This window comes from Lactuca sativa, chromosome 8 (assembly GCF_002870075.4).
Source record: "Lactuca sativa cultivar Salinas chromosome 8, Lsat_Salinas_v11, whole genome shotgun sequence".
Lineage (NCBI taxonomy): Eukaryota > Viridiplantae > Streptophyta > Magnoliopsida > Asterales > Asteraceae > Lactuca > Lactuca sativa.
In genome coordinates, this window is record NC_056630.2 from 273,656,976 (window position 1) to 273,666,173 (window position 9,198).

The 9,198-nt window shown below is 34.7% G+C and overlaps 1 pseudogene; it reads right to left on the minus strand.

Annotated features, from left to right (window-relative positions):
* Window positions 1–2,530: 2,530 nt before the first annotated feature.
* LOC111875841 (ranBP2-type zinc finger protein At1g67325-like) lies at window positions 2,531–5,304 on the minus strand (annotated as a pseudogene).
* Window positions 5,305–9,198: the final 3,894 nt, after the last annotated feature.

Below are 9,198 nucleotides of genomic sequence, written 5' to 3' on the forward strand. Positions count from 1 at the left end.
GTGTGACATTCTTTCGGTATAACATTATGTGACTTCAGTGTTGGAGAAGCGCATAGATTTAATCTTGCATTTCTTGCCCGCCAATTGTTTGCTAAAATGCTAGAATGAAATATGAAATATCGGGTAGTGGTTTTTTTTGGTTTTCTGGTATTAGTTTGAAGTATTTATTGTAATCTTCTTTGATTCATTTCCAGTTTTACTTTTTACTTGGAATTAATAGCTTAAGTAATCCATACAAAGGAAAAGGTTGAAAATGATGAAACTCAAATGTTTTTTGTTTGATTTCCAGGTTCATCTAATCTTGATACTTATGTGGTCTTTTTAGAAACCAAAAACTCATAACCATGTGAAAGGTTGATGCGTCCGTGGGACAAATTATCATAAAAAGTTTGTATTTCATGTATCTAGAAACAAGGTAATTTCTTGTGTAATTATGTTCTTTTATTTTGTTTTAAAAGTTTTAAACTCCTCTTTGATTCCGCGATTTGGGTATTTGAAACTAATATTCATGTTTTTGGAATCAGAGAAAAGACTTGGGTACCTTTGAGCTAACAGAAGGAAAATATCTCAACCAAAGAGACATTCATTGTTATTATTCAAAACATTAATTTCATAATGAATCAACTTAATTTCTTATAGAGTGTTTGGGATTCTACATTTGGAAGTAGCTTTTTTACACTAGAAGCTTAAATATTGGGATATGTGTGGAATTTTATCTGCTAATTGTCATCCTATGATGTGATTATGATTTTTTTCATACATAAGATCGCATGACAACTTTCTTGGAAAGTAGTATAAAGGAAATTAAAACATATGAGATTATACAGTATTGAATTCAATCAATTATGTAGGTCATTAAATGTTGAATTCTTATTGGACTTCCTAGTTACATGGTCTATCTTTCATGCATTGATTAGTTTTTTTTTCTCTTTTGATTGATAACATTTTTTATGAGAAAATTTTCTGTTAGTCCAAAGTGCAAGAGCCCTCAATATGCAGATGAGCATAATGTAAGTGTATTGCTTTTATGGGTAAGGTGTTGTAAATACTTTGCCATTGTGTAAAATTCTATGATTTTGAACAATTTAATGTTACGATTTCATTAGGTACTATGAATTAGAACGAGATCGTTCCTTCGAAGGTTTGATTTTATTAAAGGATTCGGGATTGATATTCCTTGTGTGTGGCTGTAGCCATTTGAATTAAAATTCACACATAAGAGTTTACTTTTGAATGTTTGTAGCTAATTAGTTTATTCATCGTTTTAGAAGATTTTATTTAACATTTAAATTTAATTACACTGAGTGCAACTTTCCAATTATTTAAGCCTTTTCTTTTGATAGTAAATATCTAAATAAATTTTTATAATTGTTAAAAAGGAAAGAGTGTGTTATTTTCATATAACTTTTTTTTACTTACAAACAAATGCTCATAATTACGAAGTACAAATAAAAGATAATGTGCTTTGTAAGAATGGACAATTTATAAAAAAAAATTTGTGTTAATTTGATGGTTGTGTCTAATCTGTTTATTAAAGGTCGTTTCATAAATATGGGTTAAGAATCTTAGTGTATTAATTTTTATTTTTTTCATGTAAACACATGGAACGTTTGCTCATATATTCAAAATATGCAAAAGTAATTTAAACTAATAATTATATAGTTACGGATAAAACATTGAAGCCTCTAAAAATAATTGTAGCAAATATATTATTAACTATTACGCCTAATAACTTTCAACATTGTTTTACGTTATCCTCGTGTAGTACACGGGTTATAACCTAGTAAAAAAATATATATATATAAACATGGAGCACCGCTAAAAAGAAAGAAAATCATGTTCGCAATTTAATTTTAGTATATAAAAAAATACATTACATGGGATTTCATTCTGTAAATGTTGGTTAGAATTAGACGAGCCACAACCCTTCAAATCGAAAGGTTTCCTAATAATGTGTCTCACTCTCTACGCTCTTGCTGCTCAACTGTCGTCATTTATTATATATATATATATATATATATATATATATATATATATATATATATATATATATATATATATATATATATATATATATATATATATATATATATATATATATATATATATATTCAAACCCACATGATTATATAAGATGTAACCAAGCTTCATAATGTGGGCGTGTTCGGTTTTATAGGGATTTGGAATTTACAACCCCTTGTTTGGTTTAAATAAAAAATATAGAATCTCAATTCCTTTGATCCTTTGCAAAAATCCATCTCATGATGAAACGCTCCTTCCCTCCCCCACCGGCCACCACTCTTCATCAACCAACACCTGGCAGAGCCACCGCTACTGCCACCTGGCACCTTGCCATTCTCATCTTTGCCTTCATGGCCATATTCATCCACAGTTGCCACATCACCATCACCCTACTCTCGCTATCACCTCACCTGTCTTGTAAACAATTAACTTTTACTTACGTATTATTTTTAATAATTCTTTAAAACATTAGTTGATTTTTAAAAATTAAAGAATGACAGCTTTGTAATTTTTGTTAACAGATGGATCTGAATTCCATTCATATTCTTTTTAAATGATTCCAAACGCCCAACATATGAAAATGCATATGCCTCAGAAGGACACAAAGTTACTTACCACAAATACCATTTTTTTTTTAAAATATATTTTTTTTTGGATACAAAGTTAACAAGACACAACAACCACAAATGAGTAAACTAGATAAGCGCAGCAACATGACTGAAGAGACGAGACGACAGCTGGACGACCTTCTCAAACGACTCACTGGAACAGTAGATAAATGCAGATTAATAAAAAGACGACTATACCCTTCAACAACAACTTTGCTAAATTGACCAAAGGGAGATGACTACTAACTGGGGTAAAAAAGAGCTGCTAATAGCTTTTTTGACTTTTACATGTATAAAACAGACACACTTTTAACTTTGATGAAAATGAAAGTAAACAGACCTGATCATTTTCTTCTGCTTCTTCTGAAGGGGAATTCCTGGATTCTGATGGTTTTTCAGCACCACTTTTGTTCTGAATGGATAGTTATGTTGTTACATTTATCACACTTCCAGCTCCCATCAGGCATATCTCTATCTCCTTCTGAAAACAAACACGTTATCATTTATGATTTATGATTTATGATTTATGAATATCAAAGCTATGATTTCCAAAAACAAAATTAAAATTTAACTTACTGGAGTTATTGCCTGACTTTGAAGCCTGCAAACAAATTCAAACAAAAAAAATTGTTTTATTATAAAATTCAGTCATTGGTGGTGTAAGAAATACAGAAGATGAAACTAGGTGTAAAGAAAAATATTAAATACCTGAGATCCTGGCTTAGGTGTATTGCATTTTCTCATGTTACAAACTGTCCTAAATGAGAAATTCACATTTCCACAATTAGGGCATACCCAATCATTTTCGCTTTTTCCATCTAAAATATTAAATAATAAATAAACATTAGCCATCTCTTCATCCAAAAATATAACCAACATACAAAGATTGTGTTTTGGCAAACCAAAAAGTAGCTTATAAGCTAACTTGTAAACTAGCTTTTTTAGAAAGCCACTTACACTAGCTTTTTAGGAGCTTTTTTAAAATTTTCCAAATATACCCTTTAATTAATTATAGAAACACATTCTCTTAAATGTCATTTTATGTAATTTTATATATTTCAGCTAGTTTTACCAAATATTATTTTTTATCAGCTAGCTTCTCAGCTATCGGCTAGCTTTCTTTTTAGCTGGCAGCTAGCTTTTCAACTAGTACGCCAAACATAGTCAAAATGTTTTCAATACCTTTCTTTGCTTTCTCTTCTGGATAAAACCCAGGTCGTGGACCCTATAAATTTTCAAGGGTCAAAACAGTCAATTCATTATAAATTTATAACAAAAAGTTGTTAATACTTATACAACCATACCATTGCAGCAGTGTGGCCCAAAGGTAAGTATCGATCCATCATTGGAGGTACTCCATACATACCACCTGCAAAAAAAATATATATATATTTTTAAAAAAATTATAAAATGAGAGAAAAAAAAAGTTATTACTATTTAGTGTACCTATCAATGAGCCACCAGAGTAGGGGGCGGGAGGGGTCGATAGGGGCTGCCTCCAGAAAGGCGAGTTCCATAATTATAATGATAAGCAGAGAGAACATGAACATCATAAGGAGGCATAGAGAGAGAGGAGGCATAAGGTTGTACACCAATATACATTGATGAAGGTGCACCAGAACCAACGTAAGGACCAGCAGTAGCAGATGAATACCCTTGTGGGGTCTGCATTGGCTTTCCAGCAGATTTCTACAACACAGTAAAAACTATTAGTTGCAAATTAGATAAAGAGGGGACTAAAATGAAACAATAGGGGCTAAATGGTATGTATAAATATAAACAAAATGTGGAACTTACAGAATTATGATCGGCTGGTCTAGGTTGTGTACAATTGCGCATATTGCATGTTGTCCTGAAAGAAAAATTCACATTTCCACAGCTAGGCCAAGTCCAATCATCTTCTCTACGACCCCCTGTTTGTTAAAATAACTGGTTATCGTTATTATAGGAAGAAACTTTACAATTATCAAAAACATGTACAATTTCATATAATCGCATATCAATATAGCAACACTAAATTACATGTGAATTCTTAAGTCATCAAACCCTAATTCCTATAACTATATACTTCATTCATATTATCGCATATCAATAGTAGCAATTTAAACAACGAAAATTTTGCATTGTGATTTGGTTTATATCTAAAATTGTATATACTATTACTGGTCGTATAATTGGAATAACAAACCTAACGCATTCACAAACATCCAGAAAGGACTACAATTCAGGAGAAAATCGTTCTCACGATAAACCCTTCAATAGACAAACACGGAAAAACAAGCCAAATAAACCAGAAAAAAATAAACGAAAAGAAAGAGGAATAAGTAAACACATTATCAATAAAGGCATACCATCAGTTCTGGCACGTTTGGCCGCAGAGGAGTTTCTGTTATCAACCTACAAACAAATTACCAAAGACAAAATCATGCCACTGAGAAAAACATGAAATTGGAATAACAAACCTAAAGTCTCTTCTTCAATCTACGATAAATGGAAAAGAAATAGAAAAGGATAAATCAAGTTCAAAATACAGATCTACTAATAAAAGAAGTGAGTAATGAGAGGCTTTGGAGGAAGATTTTACCTGAGACATGACGGTGGCGATCGGAGAAAATCGTTGAGTTCGTCGTGAAGAACAGACGTCGGATAGAGAAGACGAGGGAAAGCGTTCTAAAAGAAAGAATAAAGGGTTGATATCGGTAATCGGTTGCAAAGCCCAATAATCATAAGGCCCGACAAAAGCGGCCCAGTAAACAAAGATGTGTCCAAGCAAAATTTCAAATTAACTTAAATTGTCTTTCATTTGTAGCGGCCCAATAAACAAAGATATGTCCTTAAATTCTTATTTTCAAAATTTAATTTGAATCCTCTTAAACTTGCATGGTTCATTTTAAAGAGACGATTTTATGGCGATTTTAATCTGACTTGCATGTTTCATTTTAAAGAGACGATTTTATGGCGATTTTAATCCGCACAATATTTGAAATGACCATAATACCCTTAAATGTTTATTTTTCAATTAATCTAATAATGTTTATTAGTATTATTTATAGCTTAAAAATAAAATAACACATATTTCTCTCTTTCTCTATTTCTCTTAGTTAAGATAGAAAATACCACCTCTCTCTCTCTCACACACACATACCTAATCTCATATCTCAACGTTATTTCGCATTGTCTCTCGTCTCTGACAAGGCTTCGACGAGCTCTTCTTTCCCACTACCAACATCATCTTCATCCATGTAGATAGTACTTGGCAGTAGAGGAATCAAAGGAAATACTAGAAATCGAAGCTCGGGATCGAGCGTGTGGCATGTTCGTCATGCAAGTGGGGACCAGTCGAGAGAGAAATGGGGAGGAGGGACCAAATGAATCTTTGAAGATGAAGCCAAAAATTGACTCTAATGCCGATCTGTTTCATGTGCATGCGACGCATATCGTGTGCCCGTCGCACGCTTTTCAAAATTTCAAAATTTACCCTTTTACCCTTAGATTATATTATACCCTAAATACCCTAAAGACTTAATTTTGTTAGGAATTTATGAACAATAAAAGAAAATGTTCATAGGATAAAAGGAAAATTTTTTAGCAATAAGAAGATCGGTTGCTAGGATAACAATGGTGGCTTGCTATAATAGAGGAAATAAAATATTCCTAGTAAATCAAGATACATAAGGACTCGATTACAACTCCATTATGCGTAGAAAAGGCTTATGCAACCCCCTGGAAGAACTAAAGAAGCAGATAATAAGTGAATCTCGTTCTGGAGAAGACGTGGCATGATCGGAACAGGAATTCAATTATTCAAGCACAAAGGAATCAGGTCTAGCCTTCCATATCATACGCTTTGAGTACCGAATCACCGTATGCCCTAAATTGGTCGACTCAAAGATCAAGAAGATCAATGCATACCTTTAAGGACTGCTCCCTATGTTAGGAGCGAGGTGCATGCACACCAGCAGAATACCTACGAGAAAGCTAAATATTTAGCCTTCAATCTCAAGGAACCTATGATCCATAATTTAAGAAGAAGTAAGAAAAAGTCCAAAGAACTCAAAAACAAGTGGGGAGGAACCACCAAGGGCTAATCTACTCAACCCTTTTGGAAAGAAAGAAAGGAAAGGAAGCCTCGTGAGAGATCATTCACTCCACCAAGGGGATAATTGGGAAGACTCCCCTTATTCAATAGTTGTGGACTTCGTCATCTGGGAAAATGTGGCAAATTTAGGTTTAGCAATTACAGCAGACGGGGACACATCGCAAGTGCTTGCAGGAGTTAACCAAGGCAGTAAAAGGAAACAATGGGTGTTAGAATAGTGGATTTAAGGGAAAAAGTATCATAAAAGTAATTATGTAATGTTTAAAAAGGATTGGAAATCCTTAATGTTGGGTTGAAGATTTATTCAAGTGTTGCATCTTTGGGCTCGGTTATTTATTTACTTTATTTGTATTCCGGTTTGGGCCTGTCCAACCGAGAGCCCATTATGTTTAGTATATATGTATATGCTTGCATGCATAATTAGGTTAACGATTAATCTAGAGCGTAACGATAGTATTTACAGATTTCTTTGATCGTTCTTGTAACCTACCAATCCTCTACAGTTGATGTTCTTAATCGAGCTCTTCTGAGGATTTTGTTTTAATCATTCTACACGTTTGATTCACTTTTGCCTTGTTCTTATTTTCGTGTTCTTGTTGTTTTATAATTATTTACCTGTTTAAGATCTAATCGATCTTCAAAGATTAACGTTTTAATCTCATCAATTGGTATCAGAGCAGGAGGCTGTGTAATCGATACACATCTTTTCTGTGAAAAGGTTTCAATTAGGGTTTTTCCGCAACTATCGATATTTATTGAGCCGTCATCTCATTATTGACGTATCTTGATATTTATTGTTTTGCCCTAATCTGCTTTATTACAAGTCTGATCTTTGAACAGGTTTTTCGATCATAATGGACGAGTCGCAATCAAATCCTATCAATATTTCCAACAACATCGGTTCAACCACGAAGATTCCAATCCTATACACCCATGACTATGAAGTATGGGCGCATCACTTCGAAGACTATGTGATAGGATCTGAGGATAATGGGTACCTCATATGGGAAGCCATCATTAATGGACCGTTTTCTCATTCTGCAACGTCCAGGATTATTAAAACTCAAAAGGAGTACAATGATCTGCTAAAGGATGTCAAAGATATTGCACAAAATGAAAAGGACAAATTCCAGTGCAATATCAAGGCTTTAAGGTTGATCAGATTCGCCCTTCAGTCCGACACCTTCAGGTTGGTCAGCTCATGCACGACGGCAAAGGAAGTTTGGGATAGACTTCGCGAACTGTACTCTACAGACGAGGATCTTAAACATTCTATCCAAACCTTGCTCTTATCAGAGTTTGGAGAATTCAGGCAAGGAGTCGAAGAAACAGTGACCCAGACGTTCGATCGCTTCAATCATCTTCTCAGCAGGATGATCAAACATGATATCGAAAGGAAGCTTATCGAGCAGAAGGTTACGTTCTTGAATGGTCTAAGGTCAGAATGGAGAGCTGTGGTGTCAACAGTCAAAGCCCATGAGCAGTTTAAATCATATTCTTTAGCGAAACTGGTGGGTATTCTCAAGTCCCAGGAGAAGATTGTGCTGCAGGAGAAGAACGTTGTTTCAAGCCTTGGTTCGTTGGCCCTCCTGTCAAAAATTAAAGCTGTGATGGAGGATGAAGACCTTAACTTGGAGGAGTATGACCTCACGTCTGAGGATTATGCTATGATGGTGTCTAACCCCAAGAGGTTCATAAAGAAGAGATTCCCCAGCAATAAAAACCGAAACTGGCAGGGAAGTTATAGTTCAGAAAAAGTCAACAATGAACCGAAGGTTGAAGAGCCCAAGAAGGAACCGAAGGTGGATGGTGATTCTGGAGTAAGTTGTTACTACTGTGGTGGGAAAAACCACTATGCTAAAGATTGTGTCCTTAAGAAGATGGCTGAAAGGGATGATGAAAAGGATGAGGAAGCTGTGCTGCAGAAAAGGCTGGATGAGATGATAAAGAAGAAGTCTATCGCTAACCCTTCCATGAATGCTCTTATTGTGCAGGGTTCGGTTGCTGATGACGAGTTCGGTAGCGTGGAAGTTTGGTCTACCGACTCAGAAGACGATGAAGTGAGGAAGCCTACTCATGGAAAGGCTTATGTGGCAAAGGAGGAGAGCAGTGGAGGAAGATGCTTCATGGTGTCTGATGTATCTCAGATGAGGGGATACAACACTGATGGTGGAAGCGATGAACCGAAGGGACTGGAGGACATGTGCTTTACGGCCAAACCACTCAGCCAGCAGTTCAATGAGCTTGATGAACTGATAAAGAAGGTACAATCGGTTTTCATTTCATTTAAAGTACCACAATCCTAATATGAGAAAGAACTAAAAAATGTTAATACAAGAATTTCTCATCTAGATAGTAGCTTAACTCAAACTCGAGTCACCAATTCTAACCTAACTAATCAATTAAGCAGGGTGTCTTCGAAGAGTGAAGAGCGGCGCATGTGGATCGAGTTGAAGGAGTCTGAATTAG